Below are 25,932 nucleotides of genomic sequence, written 5' to 3'. Positions count from 1 at the left end.
TAAAAAGATAGAAATTATTAAAAAATAGTCAAATAGAAGTTCTAGAGTTGAAAAATACAGTAAGTAAAATGAAAAATTCACTAGAGGAACTCAACAGTGGATTTGAGCAGGCCAGAGAAAGAATCAATGAAACTGAAGAAAGGAACCAATTCAGATGAGCCAGTCTGAAGAAAAGAAAGGAAAAAAATGAAGAAAAATGAACACAACCTCAGAAATCTGTGGGATATCATCAAATGTAGCAACATACCTATAATGGGAGTTCTAGAAGGAGAAGAGAGAGGGGAAAAAAAGACATAAAGAATATTTGAGGAAATAATGGCAGAAAACTTCCCAATTTTGATAAAAAAACATTAATCTATATGTCTAAGAAGCACACTGTAGTCTACATAGAATAAACTCAGATAGGAGAAACAACTAGACACATGATAATCAAACTGTCAAAAGACAAAGACAGAGAGAGTTGAAAACAGCAAGAAAGAAGCAACTCATCATGCATGAAGATCCTCAATAGGATTGACATCTGATTTCTCATCAGAAACATGGAAGGCAGAAATCTGTGGCATGATATAAAGTACTGAAGAAAAAAAAACCCCTGTCAATGAAACATTCTATATCTAGCAAAACTATTCTTTAAAAATGAAGGAGAAATTAAGACGTTCCTAAATAAACAAAACCAAGGGCATTCATCACTAGAACATACACTCTGTAAGAAAGAAAGTGTGTCCTTCAGGCTGAGATGAAAGGACAATAACTTGAATCCACATGGCGAAATAAAGAAAATGGAAAAGAAACTATATAGGTAAATATAAACGGCAGCATAGGTATATTTTTGTTGGTAACTCTTACTTTTTTGCCTGATTAAAAAAATAACTGCATAAAGCAACAATGATAAATCTGTGGGGATGGGCATAAAATGAACAGAGATACAACTTGTATAATAATAACAGTACAAAAGAGGGGGGAGAACAGAGCCATATAGGAGCAAAGTTTTTGTATATTATTGAAATTAAGTTAGTATTAATTTGAACTAGAATGTTATGTTAATTATACCCCAGGGCAACCACTAAGAAAAAAGAAGGGAGTGATCAACTGTGTCAAATGCTGCTGATGGTTCAAGATGAGATCTGAGGATTGACTACTTGATTTGGCAACATGGAGATCACTGGTGAGCAGTTTATGGGAATGATGGGGGGTAAAGCTGACTAGATTGATTCAGGTAGAATGGAAGAAAAGGAGGAGGAGAAAATGAACATAGGCAATTCTTCCATGAGTTTGCTGAAAATGGGAGCAGAGAAATGGAGATGGGATGAAGAGTGAGAGACAGTTAAAAGGTTTGTATGCTGATAGGAATAATTGAGTGGAGTGGGAAAAACTGATAATTGTCTTCTCTGTCTCTGCTATTAAGGAAGAAATTTTGAGATCAGAGGGGAATTGCTGCAGCATCATGCTTCTCACCCAAACGTCCCAGGCATTGGCATCTTTGATTATTGGGAGAATATGTATATACGTACATGTGCATGTATGTATACACAGATTTGTGTGTGTTTTGAATAATACTCTAGTAATATATTATGCCCATTAGAAAAGATACACAAAAATGTAAATTTTTAGACCTTTAAGATAAATTTTTTAAAAAGTCGATAATTAAGATGACGTATCATATAATCAATAATACCTCAGGCACTCAGACACTCAGAGTGAGGTACATAGTGAATAAATCCATGCTTCAAATATCTTCTTGTTAATTTTGAATTTTCTGGCTGTCTCTTTATCAGCTACAGTTAGATTCATCCTTGCTCTTACTTTGTAGTGAGTTTATACCTAGAAGAGTAGTAACGATTGTTATTCGTTGTTTTCTTGTCGTTCACTCTGCCTTCATTATTAGTATTATCTTCCAACTGGGTTTTTTTGGCCCAGGTTTCTTTTTTATTTTAACTTTTTAATGGAGAATTTCAAACATAAAGAGACAGAATATGAACCCCAATATATCTATCATTCTCCTTCCTCAGTTATCAACTCATGACCCATTCTTCCCTCCAGCCTTGTAGCATTTTGAAACTAATCCCATGCATTTTATTATTTTATCTGGAAATAATTCAGTGTGTATATCTAAAACATAAGGACTCTTTTAAAAAAAACCTAACTACAATGCCATTATCATAACCAAAAAATAATTTGAAGGAATCTTTAACTTGAAGTAATGGGGGAATCTTTTTTTAAAAAAATTTTTATTGGAGTGTAGTTGATTTACAATGTTGTGTTAATTTCTGCTGTACAGAAAAGTGAGTCATTTATACATATATCCACTCTTTTTTAGATTCTTTTCCCATATAGATTATTACAGAGTATTGAGTAGAGTTCCCTGTGCTATACAGTAGGTCTTTATTAGCTATCTATTTTATATATAGGAGTGTGTGTATGTCAATCCCAATCTCCCAATTTATCCCTCCCCCTGCTTTCCCCCTGGTAACCATAAGTTTGTTTTTTACATCTGTGACTCTATTTCTGTTTTGTAAATAAGTTCACTTGTACAATTTTTTTAGATTCCACATGTAAGCGAATATTTGTCTTTCTCTGTGTGACTTACTTCACTCAGGATGACAATCTCTAGGTCCATCCATGTTGCTGCAAATGGCATTATTATTATTATTTTTTTAATTTATTTATTTTATTTTATTTATTTTATTTTTGGCTGCGTTGGGTCTTTGCTGCTGCACTCAGGCTTTCTCTAGTTGCGGCGAGCGGGGGCTACTATTTGTTGCGGTGTGCGGGCTTCTCATTGTGGTGGCCTCTCTTGTTGCGGAGCACAGGCTCTAGGCGTGCAGGCTTCAGTAGTTGCAGCACACGGGCTCAGTAGTTGTGGCTCGCGGGCTCTAGAGTGCAGGCTCAGTAGTTGTGGCACACGGGCCTAGTTGCTCCACGGCATGTGGGATCTTCCCGGACCAGGGCTCAAACCTGTGTCCCCTGCAGTGGCAGGAGGATTCCCAGCCACTGCGCCACCAGGGAAGCCCTATTTTGTTCTTTTTAATGGCGGAGTGATATTCCATTGTGTATGTGTACCACATCTTCTTTATCCATTCCACTGTCGATGGACATTTAGGTGGCTTCCATGTCCAGGCTATTGTAAATAGTACTGCAATGAACATTGGGGTGCATGTATCTTTTTGAATTATGGTTTTCTCCAGACATATGCCCAGGAGTGGGATTGCTGGATCATATGGTAGTGTTATTTCTAGTTTTTTTAAGGAACCTCCATACTGTTCTCCATAATAGTTGTACCAACTTATATTCCCACCAACAGTGTTGGAGGGTTAATGGGGGAAATCTTTGCAATAAAAAAATCAGGTCAGGAAAGAAGGGTGTTTTTAGCACAATAAAGCTGAGGTCATAATTTCACATTTCACATAATTTCGTATTTCACAACTTGCATAAACTAGTTGGGGGGTATTTCTCCAGTAAACTAGACTGGTGGTCTCTGAAGAAAAACTAATGTTTATGGTACTGGGTAATGCTGGTCTTCAGGTACTTTAGAGAAAATCTAACCCTGGCATTGCTGGTGGAGTGAGACTGAACTGGCATGGAAGTACCCAATTCCCTCCTCACTAAAGCACCACATCCTCTCTCCCCTTCGGCAGAAGCTGGAGCTGATGAAAATCACACCCTCTTCCCAGTGAAGTCTCACCAGGTAGAGTTTGTACACTACGGGAAGGGATGAACCGGGGACTCCATTATCCTATGGGCAGTGGTAGAGGTCACAACGCTGGCAGGGGTTGGAGGAACACAGGCAGTTAAAGGAACAGTTAGCTCAGAAGGGAGCAATGGACGGACATCTCTTGAAGGCCTAACCCAGGGGGGCTGGAACTTTCTCTCCTGTGTGGTAAACGGGAGCCAGTTGCGTACTCAAGGCAAGTTCCCAGTTCTTAGCCCCACCCTGCTTGGGGCAGTTCCTTGAAACTTGTCAACATCTCCTTAATTCTCTCTCAAAATATACGTTGTACTTAATGTGGAGATGATTGGGGGTGGGGTGTGTGTGCAGAATTTGGACTGGTAGGAGTACGTGAACGTTCCTGCAGAGGAGACCCCGCAGCGCAGAGCAGCCGGCCAGAGAAGCTCACAGCTGGGCCACCCCGGTCCCGCACGCTCCGCTTCTGCGCTGCGGGGGACACGCTGCCTCAGCTCAGGTCCCACGGCCGGGACGGCCTGGACGCCGGGCTCCAGCGTCCATGAGGAACGGTGAAGCTCGGTTCACGTCTGGATTTTATCACAACCCTCTCCCCCCATTGCAGGCATCAGCATACAACGGTCAATTTCCCTAAGTAGTAATAGTAAACACGTTTCCAAAATGTTAAATGTTAATTCATCAAAATCATTTCGGAATAAAGGACAATCCGTTGGCTTGAATATTTAGTTTTGTGAAAGAGCCACTAAATTGTTCTGATTTCCCTTTGCTCCACCGACATCCCTGGACAGAGCTGCAGACCAGGGAGTGGAAACGGTCAAGACAACCGGGGCTCAGGTGTGATATCTCGGGCTGACGAGGAGACTTGGGGCCACTCCGTTTGGGAGGAGGCACTTCCTCAGGGGGCAGCTCCCTGTCTTCCGCTTCTTATCGAGCCGGCCGCCCGCCGCAGGGCCCGCTTCCGCTCCTTCCACGTGCTTGCCTGTGCCCACTACTCGGAGGAGGGCCGGCCTCCGCGAAGAGCCTTGCGACAGGGGTATACGACCCCACACGCACCGGGGCCACTGCTCGGGCGGCCCAGCCTGGGACGCGCCCACAGGGCCAACACTGGTAGCCAGAAGAGAAACGCAACATGTGGGCGGGGCCGGGCGCCGGAGGCGGGCCCGCACTCAGCGGCCCACAGCGCTTCCGACTTCTGTGGGAGTCTTTTGTGGGAACTGGGAGGGGGCCCTCGTTACATAAAGGAGAGCACGGGCCGGCCCGCTGCAGTCACTTCAGCTCCTTCCACCGCCTCCCCTCCAGTCCCGCTCGGAGGCCCGGCGAGCACCGGCCGGGGCGTGACATCCAACCGCTGGCAACCGCGGCTGCGCCCGCCGCCTCATCTGCCGAAAGGCTAGTTCTCGGGGTGCACCCGCATCAAGCACCCACCCTTGCAACCCGGCCTTTACCCAGCCTTCCCAACTAGAGGAAAGGGCCGCCGGTAGGGAAGAATGGGAGGGGGCCCAAGCGCTGGGGCGGCCTCCCATTGGCTCCTCTCTCTCTGCCCTCCGTCCCGATTGGCCGCGGGTCGAGCGCACGGGCTGTGCACGCTGCCCCGCGCCGCGCGACGTTGGCCTGGGGGCGGGTGGCGGCGCAGCCAATGGGAGCGGCCTGCGGGGCGGGGCTCCCGGCTCTGGGTCTCTGGGCTAGGGCGAATTGGTAAACAGATCCGGAGCGCGTGCCGGGTGCCAACGCTACGGCGAGCGCGCGGGGGCTGCGCGAAGGTGACCGCGGATCCCAGCTTCCTGCAGCCGGGTAAGGCTGCCGCCCACCGCGTGCCCTGGGCGCCGTCTGCCTGCGGCCAGAGCTGCGCTCACCACCTGCTTGGGCCCTTCTTGTATCCTCAAGTAACAGCGCGGCTTCCCCTTTGCGAGTTTCATTTGCTCCAAGCTCCGGGCCGCGGCGCGTTGGGCGCCCTGCGGCTGTCTCCTACCCCCGTGCCCACCTTAGCCCATACGTGTCTCGGGGAGGGGCCGAGGGCCGCGTGCTGGAGCCATGGGTCCCCGGAACGCGCCGAGCAGCCCCGGTGACCTGATGCCTTGTCTCTTGGTCGCCAGTACTGCTTTCCTGCCTCGCTTTCTCATGATAATATTTCTCTTCACGCCTAGACCCCTTTGCACTGTCTCAGGGGCGCTAACTGCCCCTGGCCCCAGGTTTGTGTCAGGACTTTGACTCCCTTGACCCGAGCCAGCTGTTGGGTTCCACAGTTGGGGGTTTTGGGTGAACTTGGGAAAGAGGACCCTTCTTGGTCCTTTCCTCCGTTGGCTTTTCTTTGGCCCATCCTCCTACTTTTCCAAACGCTGGGGGTCTTGTGAATGGTTTGGGCTTAATTGCCTAAACTCTTGCCTTTGCCCAGTCTCTGCCCCTCTGCCAAACCCAGGCCAGTTCTCCCATGTGCCTTGTGGGATGGAAAATGCTGCGGGGGCAGGCCTGGATGCTGGAGCTCTCCATTTGGATGACAGGTGCCAGTCCTCTGAAGGGTGAGAGACTTACGTGCAGCCTCTCATCCAGGGTAGGGCCTGCAGCCCATTGGAAAACTTGTCCACGCTCACTTGCGCCTTGGGTGTGCGTGACAGAAGACTGAAGAGCTGGGCCTGCCAGGTCTAACTTGTTGCTAAAGGTTTTGAGCATGCCTGATGCCAGCCTGCCAATTGTCATACTGTGCATGGGTGGGTCATGCTGGCAGGAGGGCCCTTCTCTGGAGAAGAAACAAAGGGGGGGCTGGTGGTTCTCAGGAGCAGCATCTTTAAGACTGGTGATGACTTTGGGCATTTTCAACTTTGCAAATAATGCAGACAAGGCAGGGTTAGGATTTTGGGCCTGACCTTGGGCAACTCAAAGGAAAAGTGAACTAAGGTGCTTTGAGCACTTACGTGTGTGTCACATAAGACAGGGTTTCTCAACCTTCAGCAACATCCCTGGCCTCTATCCATTAGATGCTAGTAGCACTCCCCCCCGACACACACACACACACACACACACACACACACTATTTGTGACACCCAAAAATGTCTCCAGACATTGCCACATGTCTCCTAGAGGACAAAAGCAACCTTGGTTGAGAACCACTGAGGTAAAACTGTAAAAAGAGTCTTCCCATGCTGCCAGAGGCCCCCTAGGACCTGTCCATGACTGGCTGAGAGGTTTATGTAAAGGGTAGCATCTCTGTCCTAAACCAATGATAGAAGCCCTGTAGGTTGGGCTTTAATGGAGTCCCCCACTCTGCACCTGGGAGGATAGGAGTAAGATAGGAGGTAGAAACCCATGGTCATTTGCTGTGCCTGCTGGGTGCATGGCAGTGACTGGCTGGGTCCAGAGTACAAAAGAAGTGGGAGACTTGTGGTTTCTGTCTTTGGGGACTTTGCAAGACTGTGGGAGATATACATATGAAATAACCATGGGGCAGTTTTTAAATAGTGAGCAAACAAGTTTACGCTGTCTGAATGCTGGCAGAAAGGCCAATTCAGTTATCCATAAGTGGCTTTTCCAAGGTGATGCTTTGCTCATCCTTACTGGTTTGCTGAGACATGTCTTATGATGTGGGAGGGTGCCAGGCCTGTGTCTGCAGAGAGTAAGTGTGTGGCTGCATTTCAGACATATATGTGGGGATATGTACATGTGCCGTGTACTCCTCCAAGAGAGAGGCTACCCAGGAGTGCAGAATGGACACGTGTACAATTTGTACAGTTCTTTTACAGTTGATTGAAGCATCAGAGACAGTGAGCCATTTCTTTTTGTGCAGGGAAAGACACTACTTCTGAGTCTAGATTTTGCCTTCACTGTAACCCAGAATTTATGCCCCAAACTTCAAAGTCCCAAACTGCTGGGGACGCAGAAAAGTGAAGAATGGTGATTATTGTACAGGGCAAGGAAACACATCTGAAACCCCTACCATGAATTTGTTTTTCTTGTTGTTAATTGATCCTATGGGGATGTATCAGGATTTTCCCATAACATTCCTTGGTTAGTTAGGGTGTCTTCTGGGTGCCCTTTCTTGCCTATAGAAAAGCATCTGGACAGGGAGGTCACTTCTCTTTTCTCGGAAAGAAGTTTAGAGGAGCGTATTATTGGGAAGCTCCAAACTTGGCACGATGATTTTCCATCAAGAGCCGTGGGCACTGAGTCATTATCTTTGTTAGTTGAAACAAGAGCTGTGTGCAAAATTAGACAGGAATATTTAGAGAGTTGTCTTGATCTGACAGTGGCATCTGGAAATAGTTCCAGCATTCTTGCTAAACAACAGCCAGGAACCTGGGAGAGCCAGTAGAAAGAAGAGCCAGTGGGAGAGGGGGAGTGCGAGGGCCCTGCTCCTTGAGGAGTTGCACCTATTGGGGGGATGGGGTCTGCTGACTCTGAGGCAGACCCTGATGTGTCTGGGTGGGCTGCTCCCCACACTTTTCAAACCCAAGTGGGTATCCACTGGTCTGTCCACAAGCATGTTTGTTGTGGGGTTACAGGCTCCTGAGCCCTTGACCTTCTGCTTTGAGGTCAGGGGCCCACGGAATATCTAACAGTGGAAATGACCCTGAAAAATCTCTTTTTATTCTTCATACTTGGGTGTGCTTTATTTTTACTCTGTGCATGTAGAGAAGGATTCCTGAGAAAGCTGAGTGTTTTTCACTCACCTTGCCCTTTCAGGGTATTGTAGGTTCTGTTGTAGTGAATAGTGACGGAGTCCTCGACTTGCTTTTTAAAATATCCCATTTCCATCTGGGCTGAGGGAGAGGGGCTGCACTTGGTAGAAACCTGGAAAATCCCTGTGTGCTCTAAGGGTTGGTGCTTCTCCACATCCTGCCCTGAAGAAAAGCCCGCTCTGGAATTGTGGGTTATTCACTCCTTGAACAAATATTGATTGATTGTCTGCCTCGAGCGTGGCATTGGAAATACAAAAGTGAACAATTCCTTGGTTCCCGGACCTCAGGGAATTGTCATAAGGGGTGTGCAGATACCACCTAAACACCCTCAGTGTGGTTTGGACTCGGGGTCTAGATCAGACCACTTCTGGCTGGTGGAAACGGCAAGGCGCTTGGAGGAGAAGGCGTGTTAGCTGGGACTCTGAGAATGAGCAGGATGTCAGCAGGAGGAGGCGGGAGTTTGGAGGGGTGAGGGGCCAGTGCTTCCCAGACGCTCTGTGCTGAAGGCCAGGTTTTATTTTTTCCCAGTTTGTTGCAGACCAGTGCTTTTGCAAAACACAGTAAACATGTCCTGACACTGCTAAATTGTTGTGAAGGTTTCTGAGCTCTTACTCCTGTTATCTCATCGAGGATGACAATATGAGTCCAAGGACCGTTCTTTGAGTAGCATTGGTCCAGGCAGTGGGCCCTTTGAGCAGAGGCATTGGGTGGGTGAGTGCCTGGTAGGGGTGAGTGCAGCCTGGCCGGAGGGTGGGGAGTGGGAGGGGAGCAGTGGGAGGCTGGGCTAGGGAGCAGATTGGGGTGAGTCCCCCACCCCACTTTCTGTTGAAGCAGCTTGTGTGATCTGCCCTTAGGAGTTCAGGATAGTCTGATCAGCATTGCTGCCACTTGTGCTTCCGTAGGGTCGGGGGGCCAGCGGGGTTTTGGCATAGGGCTCCTGGTAATTTTCAGCTGACAGTTCAGTTCAGGCCAGAAAGGGTTCCCTGGGCACCCACAACTCAGCTGCAGCCTAGGGGGCTCTGACAGAGAGGGAGGCGGCTCCCTGCCCTGGCATGCGCACAGTGGACGTGGGTACCTGTGGGTACTGGCAGACTGTGCAGGACCTGGGGGGGTGCAGTCCTCTGCTGTGGGAACCCAGGGCGCAGCGGTGCTGGTTCTGCTGGAAAAGGGCCGGGAAACTGCCTTCCTGTGCTGGGAGGTCTAGGAGCTAGGGCCTGAAGGATGAACAGGTTTCAGGGGTCAGGGTGGATGGGGAGGGAGACCCGTGAGGCGGCCTATGAGAAGTGAGGGCGGCCTGAGTCCCAGGTGGCGGGTAGTGGGGAGGTGGAATGATGGCGTAGATTCAAGAGATTATAAATCTGTGCAGGTGGAATCTCTAGACTAAGTTACTGCTTGGCCACTGGGCTGAGATTTCTAGTGGCAGGAGGGGTGGGGACTGTTTGGGGTGGATGGTGGTGTCACTGCTGAAAACAGAGGGGGCAGAGCTGGGCTGGCGGCAGGAAGATGGTGATGTTAGTTTTAGACGGGAAGGGGTTGACGTGCCTGCGGGACTTTTTTCCTATCCTTTTTTATTAAGGTACAATTTACATACAGTAAATTCACACTTTCTAGTGTGCGGTTGTGCAGTTTGACAAATGCATATAGTCATGTAACCATTACCACAGTCAAGGTCCAGAACGGTTCCGTCCTCCCTGCCCCCCGGGTTCCCTGTGCCCCTTCATCGGTGCCCGTGGGACTTGGAGGGAGAGACGTGGCGTGTGTATAACTGGATTTGTTCTAGAATTGGGCCAGTGGTTGAGATGGCCTGCCCGGGAATGGGATGCACGGTCCTGGAGGAGCCGCCAGCCCCTGGGGAGGCTGAAGCAGCCCAGGGGACAGCGTAGAGACCAAGGAGGATGGGGCTGGGGACCAGGCCTGGGGACTCCTGTGGAGGTGGAGGGGGAAGAGGAGCTGGTGAGGGAGGTTGAGATGAGGGGCCGGGTGAGCCATGGGAACCCAGGAGAGGATTTCAGGGGAGAGGGTGGGACCCGCGGGAAAGGCTGAGGAGGGTGGTGCTGACTCAGGTGGATGGAGCCATCGGGTGACCGTTGTGAGTGCCACAGAGGGAGAGCTCGGGGTCGGGGCCCGGCAGCCTGTGCTGAGGGAGAAGGGAAGGCAGGGTTGGCCGGGATGAGGCTGAAGGAGAAGCAGAGTCAATGGGAGGTTTTTCAATATTTGGTGCTTGAAAGCCGAGAGCAGCGTTTGTGGGCTTGAGGGGGAAAGCTTTTGCGGAAGGAGACATTGAAGGCAAAATTAAAAATGGGTCAGGGGCAAAGTCCTAGAGGAGGAGGGAGAGGGAGGAGGGGAACGGCCAGTGCGGGGAGGAGATAGGATGGGAGGAGAGGTGGCGGGAGGGCTGAGACCCGGACCGAGGGTTGAGGGTGAGCACATCTGATTGCCTCTGTTTTGAGGAAACAGGAGGTCAGTTGCAGTGAGTGAGGCCCTCTGCTTGATGTGAGAGGGGGAGGCTGGGCTGGGGGTGGCGCTTGAAGGGGACCGGGGCTCCTGCCAGCCTCTGAGGAGGGTGTGTGCATGTGTGTGTGTGTGTAACGGGGCAGGGTGGGTTTCCTGGCCGTCTGAGAAGGGGCGCGCTCCCTGCCCCGCCCGCTGGATTTTCCCAGAGGTGTTTGCTGAGAGAAGCCGCGTGGTCCCCACCTCACCACCCCCGAGAAGCAGGTCTGCCCCTCCTCACTTGCTATTTCCATAGAACGTCTAGAAGGGTTAGTACTCAGATTCTTTTGTGTATGATTCTTTCTAGAACCTGTTAAATCCCAATTTTCAGCACAGCCCTGTGTCAACCTTCTATGCTCAGGGTAAACGGCCGTGTCCTAATCTCTGGGAACTGGAAATCATCTAGGTCAATCGCCTTGTTTTACACATGAGGAAACGAGGAAACTCAGGCCCAAGGGAGAGCGGGTGTGCTCAGGGTCACATGTGGCTGGTGCCCAGGGTGGGCCTGGAACCCGGGCCTAGCTGGCCACCCTCCTCCATCAGCCTCATCGTAGTACCCTCGTTGTCTGGGAACCGGAGGGCCTGACGGCAGTGATTCTGCAGTCTGCTGGGTGGGATGGGAGGTCCTGGGGTCTGTTCACACACCCGGAACTGTTACATTAAATCCAGATCCTGGGGTCAAGCCAGTGTTTGCTTTCTGCCTGGCACGTTTTCTCTGCGTTTGGCCCGGGTCCTGGCTCAGGGGAGGGTGAAGGTAAGAATAGGTTGCCCTGTGACCTGCAGGTGGTTACTGTTTGACAGGTGCTGGAGCAAACATCTCATCTGTCTGAGATCAAAAAAGCAGTTTGTGGCTCTTGCCCCCTAATGTGTTTACAGCCAGCATTTGGTAAAGCAAGGGCTGGGCACCACGTACAGGTCAGGCCTGCTGTGCCCCTGTTCCAGCCCGCGTGAGCTCACTGTCAGCCAGGCCTGCTGTCTTTTGTCCCTCTTCCCTCTCATTCTTCTTCTAAGCAAGGAGTGGGACCGAGCAGAGGACGCAGTAGAGGGGCCGCATCCTGGGGGGGCCGCCACCCCTCCCTACCAGTGTCTGTGTGCGCATGTGAGCAGGCTCCGGGCCCCTGTGGACGTCGCTCTTCCTCCATTCTCCCTCTTCTGCCCTCTCCCCATTTAACACAGGATGCCGCTGCCGCTGTGTCCATGGCGCTGGCTGGTGGCAGTTTCAGGGTGATTGGTGACAGAAAGAGCGTTTCCCAGATGCTTAGCATCCCTGGTGTCTCTTGGGTTCTGGGTTCTAGAAGAGGGAGCTTGAGAAGCTGGGGAGCCCCTGGGCGCCCGTGGGTGTTAAACTCCTGGTATGGACATGGTACAGCACCAACCCTCAAGGGGAGTATAGGTCTGGGTAAGAGATCCCCTCTCCAGGAGCGCACCATGCAGCCTGGAAGACGGGACAGGTACGCAAAGAGTCATATAGGGCATGGCAAGGCGACCTTAGGCCATTAAGAGATGAGGGACGTTAGAGGACAAGAGGTGACTTTAGGATGGGGGGCAGACACTATAGAGCGTCTAACATTCCATCAGGATGGGTAGGATTTTGGCAGAGGAAAGGGTGTCCCGGGGGAGGAGGTGGGAGCAGCACGTGGAAGTAGGAAAGTGTGTGTGTGTGTGTGTGTGTGTGTGTGTGTGTGTGTGTGTGTTTTGGGGCATGAGCCATTCTGGCTGAAGCGCTGGCGTGGGGTGGAGACAGTAGGAAATAAAAGCTGGAAAGATGTCTTGGGGTCCACAGTGAAGGGCCTTGAAGGCCAGGCCTGGGCCCACGGCCTTAGTTCTGCCGGCAAAGGAGAGTGGAGGTCAGTGAGGAGACAGTCGCCTCTTCCTCTGTCCATCCTTTTCTCATTTCTCTTCCTGAGTATTGTTGTCTGTCTAGGGTCGTCCCTCGTAGGGTTAACTCACTGGTCTTAAAAACTATTGGGGTTTTGTGTACGCTTGTAGTGCCAGAGGGTTGCACGGGCCCTCGGTGGCAGGACCCGTTAATTTAATGTCTGCACCAGTGACGTGCACAGGTGTCCGTGCCTGGCCTGTGTGTGGTGTTTGGGGGTGCTGCTGGTGGAGCATGGTTCCGGGAGTCAGCGTGGCAGGGCTGGGGGCCGCGTACCCAACAGCTCCTTCCGGAGGTGCACGCCCAGAGTGGACTCAGCGTGGGGCTCCTGCCTCTTTCTCCCACTTAGGTCTGAGACAGAACCGGCATGGGATCGCTGGTGTTGAGAAGCCTAACACTCTCAACCTGGTAGCTGAGGAGCTTTCCAGAAAGGGAGTTTGGCCAGGTGGCCTTTGAGAGCCCAGCCAGCTCCTGGATTTTTATGACTTATAATTTTCTGCAACCAGGGCATGAACCTTGCCGTGTTTCCAGGAGAGTGACTTTTTTTTTTTTTTTAAGGCATTTCTTTTTTTTTTTTTTTTAATTAATTTATTTTATTTATTTATTTTTGGCTGTGTTGGATGTTCGTTGCGGCGCGCGGGCTTCTCTTATTGCGGAGCACGGGCTCTAGGCGCACAGACTTCAGTAGTTGTGGCGTGCAGGCTCAGTAGTTGTGGCTCACGAGCCTAGTTGCTCCGTGGCATGTGGGATCTTCCCGGACCAGGGCTCATACCCGTGTCCCCTGCATTGGCAGGCAGATTCTCAACCACTGCGCCACCAGGGAAGCCCCCAGGAGAGTGACTATTGATTTAAAAACATGTTACTGACCTGGGGGCAGGTTTCTTACCTGCTCACTTCCTAGGCTGCAGGAGGAAAGGACTTGAGCCTGGAGTCAGACAGGCATGGATAGGCCAGCCCCTGACAGCGTTGGGACTTAGAGGAGGTTTCTTTACCTTGCGGAGCTGAGTCTCATCAGCAAATGGAGACAGTAATACCTCACAGGGTTGCGGTAGGATTAGGAGTAATAAAAAGTGATACACACAGAAGGGGAGTAATAACTGGTAGCTGTTCTTGTTATTAATACTATTTCACTGAAATATTTAATCCGAAGTGAAAGTGTTTTGAAAGATTAAGAATGTAAGAACTGATGAGGAGCATTTTGAGGGGTGCAGGCTCTTACTTGGACGTTGCGGTACCCCAGGCTGTGCACAGTGCCTGGCATGTAATGTAAGTGCTCCATAACGGTTTCAGTGTGGAACCGAGCCTGGGAAAGAGGCTGGTGGACAAATGGGGCATGCTTATACTGAAAGCAGGCAGGACTCTGTCATCAGAACAAGAATGTGTCTTGAGCTGCCCATGGGATATGCCAGAAACTACCGCAGCACCTGGCACTTAGCTGGCACTCAGTACCACTTGTGGAGTGACTAAACTAAGGTATTTTAGATGAATGATCTGGAAATTATTCTAGAATATCGCCCCTCTTCCCAACACAATGATGTATCTTTTAAAAATAGCCACTGCATTAGTTTCCTATTGCTGCTATAACAAATTACCACAAATTCAATGACTTAAAACACCACAAATTTATTATTTTACAGTTCTGGAAGTCAGAAGTCTGAAATGGGTATCACCTGGCTAAAATCAAGGAGTCAGCAGGGCAGATTCTCTCCGGAGGCTCAAGGGCAGAGCCCCTCCCCTTGCCTTTCCAGCCTCTCGGGGCTGCTTGCATCCTTGGCCGTGGTTCCTTCCTCACAACTGCATCACTCCGACCTCTGCCTTTCTCACATCTCCCTCTTCTGACTCAGATCCTCCTGCCTCTCTCTCTCCCATAAAGACCCTTGATTACATTGGGCCCAGGTGGATAATCCCCCCATCTCAAGATCTGTAACGTAATCACACTTTCAGCAGTCCCTTTTGTTGCCACATAAGAGAACATAGTCACAGGTTCTGGGGATTAGGGTGTGAACATCTCTGGGGGGCCATCAGTCAGCCTCCCAAAGCCACCCACAGTATTTTGGCCAGATTTAAACACAACCCCTTAAATATCTGATTTTAGTTTAAGATAAACTCCTCAACTACAGCTCCAGGGTTCCCCACCAGGGTTCTTATTCACCTACCTGTGTGACAGTGCAGATGACACTTGTATTTGTGTGGTCAGGGTCCGTGTGTGGAGGTAGGTGAGGAAAGAGTCAGAGGTGTGTGAGATGTGAGCCTCCCCACAAGGGTCTTATTATTGGAAAGACTTGTGTGTGCCAAAGATAACTTACAAAACGGGGCAGAATCTGACCAGCACTGGAAAATTTACATCAGCTAATGGGAAGACAAAATCATAAGAGCCAAGAGTAAATTAGGGCCTGATTAGAAATGTGTCCTTGAATATGTATGACATGTTCATACATTTCAAAGTACTTCTGCCTCTCTTATTTAGATTGGACATAATAAGAACTTATGCTGTCGTAATATCCAGGTGAGGAGACAGATTATAGGAAACAGGTTCAGGGACAGGCCTGGAGTGGCCTGGCTGGGCGGAGCGGAGCTGATGCACACGCCCGGAGGCTGGCCTCATTCAGTTTTAGAAGTGCAGGGATGAAGGGCTTGGTGTGAGAGGGAAGGAATTGGAGCAACGCTTACATGGCACAGGTGTAAGTGGAGGCTGGACGGGAGGCCTGGGTCCTGACTTCGGCCTCCAACCTCAGGCTTAGGAGTTTGGAGCTTATTCTGTAGAAAACTACGAGCCATTTGAGCCAGGGGTTAACATGATGAAAATGGATTTGGAGAAGGTTAATCTGGCAGCAGATGGGCTGTAGCTTGGAGACAGGGAACTTGTGGGGGTCAGAGGGGTTCCCCAGCACTGTTGAAAGCCTGTGCTTACCTGGCGAAAGCCTCCTGTGCTATTATCTCCTCTGAGAGTGGTATTGACCGTGGTGAGGATTACCAGCGGTATTTATGTCCTGGCTGTCCTAGGCACTCCCAAGCAGGCCGCCAGCACACCAGACCACCTCTCCTGAATGATGCCTCACACCACAGCTGAATAAGCCTCCCTGGCCCCCGAGAGAGGGCGAGTCTGCCCTCCCCGAGTCAGATCTGGTACTGTACCCAGCCCGGGTGCTGGGGGTATAAATCAGTAAGAGGGTTGTCCACACTGGTCTCATTTGTGCTCCCTCTGGTCTCACCAAGCCTGAGTGACTTGGTGAGTCCTTCCAGAGTGTCCGTGTGGTCTTAATCATGTCGGCTAATGGTTTTGAGCACCTACTGTGTGCCAGGCACTTGGGGTTCTAAGTACTGTTATATGGATTATCTAACCCACTCCTCTTGAGAACAGAGGAGGGAAACTGAGTTGCAAAGATGAGCTTAAATGACTACTTAGGTCAGCAGCAGAGTCAGGATTTGAACCTGGGACGCCCAACTCCAGAGCATCTTGACTGCTTCATCAGTATCACTTCCTGAACGAAATCTTTTTTAATGTTTTAAGCAGAAAACTTTGGTGGGTTTTTGGTCAGAAAATGAAATTGCCCTCAGGACCCCGTGGTTGGCAGGTTGGTATTTGTAATCAGTTACGTTTGCTCCCCAGTGGGAGGAAAGACCACCTGGGACCCTCTGTGCTACTCACCTGTGCTTTGGATTCCCGGGCCCGTGCAGGTTCATACACAGCATTGGGTTTCTCTCTGGATTATCATTAGAGGCTGGAACTTCTCCTTCTGCTGCTTTATTATCTCCTCCTCCCTGGCCCCAGCCCAGTGCCCACCTTGGGGCAACACACCAGGGAATCCTAAGAATGTCTTCTTCTTCTTTTTTTTTTTTTTTTAATAAATCTATCTATTTATTTATTTATTTTTGGCTGAGTTGTGTCTTTGTTGCTGCACACGGGCTTTCTCTAGTTGCGACGAGCGGGGGCTACTCTTCATTGCGGTGCGCAGGCTTCTCATTGTGGTGGCTTCTCTTGATGCAGAGCACGGGCTCTAGAGGCGCGTGGGCTCAGTAGTTGTGGTGCACGGGCTTAGTTGCTCCGCAGCATGTGGGATCTTCCCGGACCAGGGCTCGAACCCGTGTCCCCTGCATTGGCAGACGGATTCTTAACCACTGCGCCACCAGGGAAGCCCCTAAGAATGTCTTCTTAATCACCCATTGGGTGGAGAATGGAGGCTTGCAGTCTAGGACATCAAAACACACTCTTACTTGTTTTCTCCTTTTATCTGTTAAATGGTTGCCTGGCTCCTGAGCCATGATAGATTCGAGTTCTAGCTCTACTTGTTATTTGTTGTGTGACTTTGGGCAAGTTTAGTTAACCTCTCTGTGCCTTAGTTCCTTCATCTGTAAAATGGGCAAAATAATAGTACTTACCTGTTAAAAATGAGTGAGGTAATACACATAGAACACTTAGCACACAGCCTGGCATATAATAAACTCCCAGTAAATAATAGCTAAATATAGTTATCATCACATTGTGCTGGTTTTCTGCTTCTCACAGAATAAAAATGTTTGGGGAACTGGTGAAATTCATTGGAGGAGAATGTCAGAGTGCCTGCTATTCAACAAGCTCTTGAGTGTGTTGGCATAAGAGTGTATACTTTTTAAATGGTTCCAAGAAAAATCCCAATAGTCCAGAAATGGTTTTTGGAGGAACATGAAGTCCTTAGCCCAGGAGACAGCTTGAGGCCCAGAAACGAGCTCCTTTCCTTATGGGGCACAATTCTGCTGTGCCACCCAAGGGCTGTGGCTTCAGACCCGTGTGGGGTCTGTGGTGAGCTGCCTGGACCAGGGCAGGAGGCCGTCCAGCCCCACAGTAGTGGACATCGTGTCTGCCTGTGTCTCCCCTCCAACTGCCGCCGCCGCCCCCCCACCCCCCCAGAACTCGGCTGCCCTGTTCTGGGTGACCCAGTAAAAGGTGGTCACCACAGAGCCCTCCCTTTGTCCCTAGGGCCTCTGGGTGGTGGGCAGCTCTGTGCCTGGTGAGGTACCCATCTTCTGGGGTCAGGAGCAGAGCTGTAATGGGGGGGGGGTCCTCGCCCCAACACCAGCCTTGTTGGGCTGCTCTGATATAACTCTAGTGACCTTTCCAGATTTCCTGGGACAGTTGTGGTTACATTTTACACTGTTGTCCTAGAATAAGGGTCAACAAATTTTCCTTGAAGAGCCAGATAGAAAAAAAAAAAAAAAAAGAGTTGGATAGGAAATATTTTAGGCTTTGTGGGCCATAGTTCTCACTTGCAACTGCTTAACCGTGCTGTTATAGCTTAGAACCAAATCAAACCAAACCCAAAAACCCCAAACAGCCATAGATAATGCATATGTAAATGAATGAGCTGTTTCCAATACCTAAATGAATGAGCAAGGCTGAGTTCCAGTAAATGCTTATTTACAAAAACAGGCAGCAGGGCTGCATTTGGCCCCATGGTTTGCTGACCCCTGATCTAAAAGGGCACCAGTCATGTTACGGAAAAACCCAAACAAATTTTTTGCCAACCCATACATGTCTTAACTTTTGGTTCAGAAAAATGTGATCGTTGCACTTACTACATTATTCTAAACTAGGATCCTCTTTGGGGGAAAGTACCGTTAATTATTTCTATCTTTTAACACAGGGGCCAGCATTAGACCTGCCTCTGTCAAGTGGTTTTCTCACCACTTTCTGAGAAGGGCAGTTGAGCCTCTTTCCCAAAAGTGGGGCGGCCGTGTTCCACCTTCCTGGTGGCCTGTCAGGGGCAGTTGTTTGCTGATGAAGGACAGTGGCTAAAGGGTGTAGAGAGGTAGTATTTATAGCATTCTGATTTGCTATCTGACCCTCTGCCCATCCCGCCCAGGACAAACGCTTCAGGGATGTGGGATAGTTTCTTTAAATCACACCTTTGTGTGCTTGCTTTTATTTTTTTATTTTAACAACAGATATTTAAGATTATTTTTACATAACTTATTTTCTGTTATAAAAGTAGTACATGTTCTTTGTAGAAAATTTTAGGAAGTTAAGTAATAAGAATCTATCACTCTACCACCCAGAGAAAACCAGTGTTCCTGTTTTGCATGCTCTGTTTCTATCATCCGTCTCCCTCCATCCCTTCTTGCCTTCCTCCCTCCCTCCCTCCAAAATAAAGGATAATACTGTTTTGTAACCTGCGTTTTTCCTACATGGGAATATATAGTAAACTTTCTTATTTGTCAATAAATACCTTTCACAGTGTCAGTGTAGATGGCTGTGTAGCAGTGCGTCTAATGGGTGCACCACTATTTACGTAGCCAGTCTTAGACAGTGTTGTGATTTACATTCTTGTGGCTGCATTATCACACATCCACTGTTAAGGAAATGCAGTTTGACAGAATTTGGCTGGATGCTTAGAGAACTATCAGGCAGGATGGCCTGGGAAGGAGACAGGGAAAGGGGACTTTAGTGGTAGACATGCAGCTTTGGGGCATTCCAGAGGTGACTTGCAGCTGTGGGGAATGAGTGACCCTAGTGGCCTGTCTCTCACCGTAGAAGGTTGACTCGCCAGGCCTGGCTGGGGCTGACTGACAGGGGAGGGGGAGGGTATGAGGTGGGGTTTGAGTGGGGGCAGAGGCTCTTTTTCTCTATATCTTCCCCTGGGTTCTTCTTCATGTTTTTAGTTGCCTTTGAAAATTGATATGTATTAGGATATTTCTGAACCTGCTGCCAGATGGACCCTGAAGCCAGACCTCACTATGTAGAAGCCTGGAGTGCCTGAGATATTTGAGTGATGGGCCCTGGGGTGTGATTTTAAAGGCTGAGGCGAAGGGCACATCTAAAGAAATTCATGGATTTTTGGTTCAGAAGTCTAAGTCTTTCCCCTAACACATATACTCTTCTGAGTCCTTGGAGGAAACAGTTGACTGTATTTCCTTTTTCTAAGAGGAAAAGAAAAAAAGAAAAATTTCAAGAATGTAAAGGAACTTTCCAGTGTCCACACAGACTGTTCACGCCCAAAGTAAAAAGATTGTCCTTGGCTGGGAGGGGGCAGAGGGCCACCTGTGAGCCCCCGCCCTGAGGCCTCCCGGATATCATTAAACAGTTCTTTCCTGGGAGTACTAAAGTGACAATCTTGAGATTCCGTTGGTGGCTGGTTCTGTGGGTCATTGTCTTTAAGCCCATTCATTTCTGATGTTCTTTTTCGTTTCTTGAGGGAATAGTGGGAAAGGAAGGGGCAGGTGGAAGGTTTCCACTTAAGGACAAAGCCAGACTTTTGGGGAGGGAGTAACAGGGAGAAACTTTTAGGAAAGGATCTCTGTTTAGACTTCCTGCCTGACCTTGGGCTTGGGCCACCTGTGTTCCATTTTCCCCTCTTCCTCCAGAACAAGGTTCTTAAGGTACGTTTCTAGGACCACCAGCAGCAGCAGGTGGGAATTTGTTAGAAATATAGTTTTCCAGGCCCCATCTAAGACCTATAGAATCAGAAACCCGGGGCGGCGGTACAGCAGTCTGTGTTTTAGCAAGTCTCCCGAGTGATTCTGATGCCCACTAAAGCCTGAGAACCCTACCTCAGACTAGGCTCCTAAGAGACCTTTGATTCCATATATAGATTAAAAAATGCAAGCAGGTGTGAGTCAGTTCCAGAAATGGCAGGCTTTCTTAAACCTTGGGGGGACCAGCTGAGTTCATTTCTGTCTGCTCTGTGTCAAGCACGGTGCTAGTTGCTGGAGATACAGAGAGGGGACAACAGATGTGGTCTGTGCCCTCCTCTGGCTGACAGCCCAGTGTGGCGGAAAGACAGGTACATAGGCAGGTTTAGAGCATGGTCACTGCTACCTTGGGGAAAGAACAGGGAGCCGTGGGGGGACATGGATGGGCTTTAGGGATGGGACATGTTGGGGAGGGCATCCCAGAAGAGGTGCTGTTTGAGTTGGGATCTGGTGAGGAGGAAAGACATGCGTTCCTGTGCAAGGCGGGGGCCAGAGAGGCCAGTTAGGGGCTGCTGCGGTTGCCCAGCTGGGAGCACCCTGGGGGACTAGGGGAGGTGGGAAGGGTTGGAGAGAAGTGGGGGGTGGTCGCAGTGCTCAGGACGGGGAGCATGGGGTGGGCGGGGTGAGGGGGGTGAGGTCAGTTCTGGACATGCCGAGCTTGATGCCTGTGAGCCATTGGGTGATGTGCACGCAGCAGCTGCAGGATGAACGCTGCTCAGGAGAAGGCTTTTCAGTGAGCTTCTCACACCCTCCCCAAGACAAAGGGCTTGCTGTGCAGCTTGCTTTTGGGTCCTTACACCAGTCATCCCGTGGCTTCTGGGGCAGCTCAGGATGGGAAGAGACAAGAGGAGGGCGTGCTGGCTTTGGAGGTATAGACACTCTGGCTTTGCTTGGATGGGAGCTGGTCTGCCTTGTCACACTTTATACTTACGAAGGGGGTTGAACAGTGGCTTAGTAAATTCATGCACTGTCCCTGGCTTATTGTCACCTCGTGAGAAGAGACAAGCGACAGATGGTGAGTTCTGGCTGTGAAGGGAGGGGCTTGGGGGTGCATACGGGAACCCTCCCCCCCAAATAAAATTCCCCTATGTGGGTCCTGGTGGAAAGGTTTATGATGCCTTCATTTGCTTAATGCTTGTCAGGATTGCCTGTTTTATGTATGTATGTATGTATGTAATTATTTATTTATTTTTGGCCGTGCCACACGGCTTGCAGGATCTTAGTTCCCCGACCAGGGCTTGAACCTGGGCCACTGCAGTGAAAGTGCTAAGTCCTAACCACTGGACCACCAGGGAATTCCCATATATTTTTAAAAAGAACACAACTTATTGCTGCTGATATATCTTATTGCATCTGGCCAGGTAGGCATCACTTGGTGGTTTTTTTGTTTGTTTTTTTTTTTTAGTTTTGGAGACTAGATTTGAAGGTCCTCATACCCCAGATAATTTCCAGCTAATGGAGTCTCTGAGTCTGAGTTTCAACATGAATGAAATGGTATCTCAGAAAGCTCTTTGGGAAGGTCAGAGAGTGAGGGTTCAGCAGGAAAATTTCCTCTTGGAGCTTGAGGACTCATGTCAGGGGACACTGGCTGTGCTGCTTTCTCAGCCTCTGTCCCTGGGGAGTGGTGAGCTGTATTTATTCCAGTTCTTTCTCTCTCTAGACAACAACTTTGCTCACTTCCTTTATAGCGCTTTAGCATGTTAGGACTGGAAAAGGGGCCTGGTGAGCCACCTGAAGCCCCCCCTTGCTGCGGAGGGTGAAGAGGCAGGCAGCACATGTGGCGGCAGTGGCTGAGCCGTCCAGCCTCCCCGGCGTTGCCACTGCTCAGCTGCCTCCTCTGCACCTGATCGCCATGTGTCAGCCTCAGTTGGCCTCTGGCCATCTCCGTGGTGTCTGTGCCCGTTATAGATGTGCCTGCATGCTCCTGCAGCTGTGAGCACCCCAGGGCCAAGGGCAGGTTCATCCCAGAACCTGCACAGACTAACCCAGAGCACTGGGGGGGGGAGACGTCAGTGAACGTGTGTTCAAAGAATTGACCAAATGACTATTTTGGTGCTGGTACCTAGTGGGCACTCTCAAATGTGAGTGCCTGGCCTCCACTCTCACCGCCGTATCCATTGGAGCTCGCTCAGAGGAGACCGGGCGGTGCCCAGGCCTTCTAGGGCAAGTGGGCGAAGAGCCTGAATGCGCCCTCCATCCCCGTATTGCTCCTCCGTGAGGTCCCGGAAACCCATTCAGGGACCAGCAGGGTGAAGCGGGGTGGGTGAGGCCTCTAATACTTGTAGATGAAATCGTGGTGAGGATAAGATTTTAAACTTGTGGTTAATGTATTTTGGGGGCTTTTGATTTCATTTACTTAAGGTCCTGATGAAAATGCCTGCTGGTGTAGCTGAGTGCCTGGCGCTTGTGCATTCCTGTTGGGGGGTTTGCCCCACCATTCAGGACAGCTGAATTCTGAGTCACGTTGGGATTCTGGTGCATTAGAAGTAGGGTTTATGAGAGCCAATTTTTGAAAACCAGGAGGTGAACAAAGTTCTGGAAAGGTATTTCCTCTGGCAGTTGTTCGCCTTCCCACCCCTGCTCCTTGAGGGTAGGCACTCCTTTGCGAAAAAATACCTGGTATTGACTCAGGTCACTTTGTACCCAGCAGAGCAGCATGTGGGGAGGTTTGGGGACAGCGTCCCTTGAACATGAGATAAATAATCCTTAAGGGGGCTGGCACGGGCTGCGGTTTTGAAATGTGCATCCACCTGTGAATCTGCTCACGACGACAGACTGTTTATGAGCATCTGTTCATGTGAGAAGGGGAGGGACTGCCCCATAGTGGCGGGATGGTAGCTTTCCGTGATGTCATTTCCATGTGGATGGAGCCTGTCTTCCCAGGGAGCTGGCTCTCGTCCTCCTCCTCCACGACGGCGCTCGCTGTGCCGGGTGAGACGGGAACCCATGGAAAGTTCTCCGGTATGAGGACACAGCCGTTCAGGCAGGAAGAAAGGCATAGCTAATTAATTTTTAATGTGTACTTTTTAAAGATGACGTATTTATTTTCCACTTTGAAAGTGGGATATGTGAACTAAAAAAGTTAGGAAAATACTGCAGGAGACCATTATTACTCATATGTCTCAAATGCAGGAATTTAATAAAACACTTGGTCAGTTTATTTAACACTGTTTCCTCTTTGGAATTTAAAAAAAATCATCGTCATAAAGTAGGTGTAATCCTGGCCCATCACAGAACTATGCTCAGAGCTGACATACTTAGAGACCGGAAAAGTTAGGACTGGACTCTGGTGGGTTCCAGACCTACATCTGCAGAGTGCAGGACCAGAAGTGGGTATTTCACATTGAACTGCAGAGCTAGGGCAGGGGAAACTGGCCAAAAAAATCACGTATCAGCTTTGCGCTAGTGAAACTTTAGTTTGTGGGTATGATAACTTGGGTGAGAAATTTAGGCAGAATTAGTTTTAAGCCTGAAAACAAAGTCTGAGTTAAATGGGTCTTATATCAGTTACCAGACAAGGGAAGGTTTTGAAATTATCCAGGCTTGTGGCTTATGGGAGACGGTGGCCTTGGTTATCTGGATTGGATTTAGAGGTGAGCAAGGGGAAAGCCTGTTTCTGGGGACCCCTGGGGCAGTGGGGTATGGTGGATGGTCCACCAGCAAGGGTCTTTCTGAACAGATGGAGCTGGGGCCCTGGCCTCTGCCATTGCATGTCCCTGATGTCTCTTTCAAAAACCTCTTTCCTCAAGAGTGAAATGTGTCTGTGTGTGTCCGGGGCCAGGGGGCAGGGGAGCGGTTGAGAGCTGGCACCAGCTGCATTTGAGCTCTGATTACATGCTGTTTTCCCAGTCCTAGACATTTGGTCTATGGGGCTCACACTTGTTTACTGCCATAAGGTGCAGGAGCCCAGAGTGGAGCCCAGGGTGTGAAATAGCACCAGGTGATGGGCAGGGCTAGCTCCCCCTTCTCTCTCCTGTCTCCTTCAAGAGTGTGGTCACCTTCCAAAAAGCTCCTTGGCTTTGATTAGGGTACAGGAGGTCCACTTGTGTCTAATCAGTACCCTGTCCCTGTGGGGGTGCCTTGGAGTTGGTGGACCGAGCGTTTGGGGAAGCAGTGTGGTGTGGTGGGCACAGAGCAGCGGAGGGCAGGTATCAGATCCCAGGGCCACCGTTCAGGAGCTGAATGACCTCAGCCAGTTAGTTAAGCTCTCTGACTTTGGTTTTCTCCTTTGTGAAATGGGGGCAATAACATCCATGTCATTTAGGTTGTTTATAAAGATTAAAAGGAGATGAAGTATGAAAAGCACCCCAGCCCAGTGCCTGGGAGCTGCTTTCCTATGAAGGTGAAGGGTTCTTTGAGGGCAGGTTATGGTGGGTCATCTTAACTTTCTAGGCTCCTGCGCATTCGTGGGTTTCTCTGGCTATCACTACAGCTCTCCTTTTAAATAAAAGTAGCTGTGTCCCATGCTCAGGAGCGGAGCGGATCTGGGCAGGAGTCTTTGGACTGACTGGGGCTGATTCCCCATGAAGGGCAGGTGGGAGCGAGCCTGAGGTCTTTGGAAGGCACGAGAGTTCTGGTTCAGATCCTTGTCAGTGCTCTTGCCTGACCTTCCTGTCTGTGCTTCTGTTGATTCAGGCCCTTCTCAAGTCAGCCTCCATGCATTTGCACACAGGTTTGTTTGTGCAGGTCTCCTGCCTGCTGTGCCTTCCACACCTGCTCCTCTTATCTTATCTCTGAGACTCCTGGCAGATCCCAGCTCCTCCCTGCCCCCTGGCCAGAGTGCTCCCTCCCCACTCTGGGTTCTCCTGCTCCTTTCCTTTTTGTTTTTTTGTTCAGCCACCTTATTTTACCTTATCTTATCCCTCCCAGCACACAGCTCCAGGTAGGTCTTGAGAAGTGCTTGGGAGATTGCCAGCACACACCCAACCCTGTGAGGCACCCTGTGTACTCTGGCTTTCCACTTCTTTGACCCTGACATAAACACGTTTTACGCTGTGGCCCAGCAGAAAGAAGAGAGCAGCGCATGCGCACGTGGAGGGGAACCAGGTTTCAGCCCCAGTCCTGCCCGCAGTGTGCCCTGATGCTTCCCTGTCCGACATCATGTTGGTGTTGTTTTTAATGCTGGTTAGGATTTTCCAAGTGCATTGCCCTGTGGTCTGGACTGCAGTTTGAAAACACTGGCTTGGGGAAGAGTTGAGTCTGAGGGTGGGGAGGGGCTCTGGCTGTCCCTTGGTGGGTGTCTGTCAGAGGCTTCATTGGGCAGAGCAAGAGTGGCTGGGCAGGGACAGGCAGTCCCTGAGGAGTTGGGCTTGGGGCCCCTGGGTCCCTGCAGGGAACTGCTTCCGGAGCAGGTGTTCCTGAAACCGTGCACCTCAGATTGGGACTTGAACCCAGGTGCCAGGACTCGAACCCAGCCTAAACCCAGACTGGGACTTGAACCCATGTGGCCAGGACTCATACCTGGTCAAAACCCTGATTGGGACTTGAACGCATGCGGCCGGGACTCGAACCCAGCCAAAACCCACAGTCTTCCAACTGAGATCACACACCTGGTTTCAGGACTTAATGAAGCTCAGGTTCTTTTTGTTGTTGTTTACCTATTTTATTTTATTTTTTCGCTTTAAATCCTTTTATATACTGAACGATCTCCCTGTTGGTTTTCAGGGGGAAATCTTTTCTTTTTTTTTTATACAGCAGGTTCTTATTAGTCATTGATTTTATACACATCAGTGTATACCTGTCAATCCCAATCACCCAATTCATCCCAC

At 49.8% G+C, this 25,932-nt stretch overlaps 1 protein-coding gene across 1 annotated transcript in view; it reads left to right on the top strand.

The window, feature by feature from the left end:
- The first annotated feature begins 5,383 nt into the window (after nt 1–5,383).
- Nucleotides 5,384–25,932, top strand: part of LOC132375988 (atypical kinase COQ8A, mitochondrial) — a 50,556-nt gene continuing 30,007 nt past the window's right edge. Inside the window, exon 1 of the mRNA XM_059941414.1 lies at nt 5,384–5,473. The gene's annotated coding sequence lies outside the window, so the exon portion shown is untranslated. The remainder of the gene's footprint in view (nt 5,474–25,932) is intronic.

The sequence above is a fragment of the Balaenoptera ricei genome, chromosome 1 (assembly GCF_028023285.1).
Source record: "Balaenoptera ricei isolate mBalRic1 chromosome 1, mBalRic1.hap2, whole genome shotgun sequence".
Taxonomy (NCBI): domain Eukaryota; kingdom Metazoa; phylum Chordata; class Mammalia; order Artiodactyla; family Balaenopteridae; genus Balaenoptera; species Balaenoptera ricei.
Note: the sequence above shows the minus strand (reverse complement) of the source record. Positions and strands in the feature narration are given on the sequence as shown.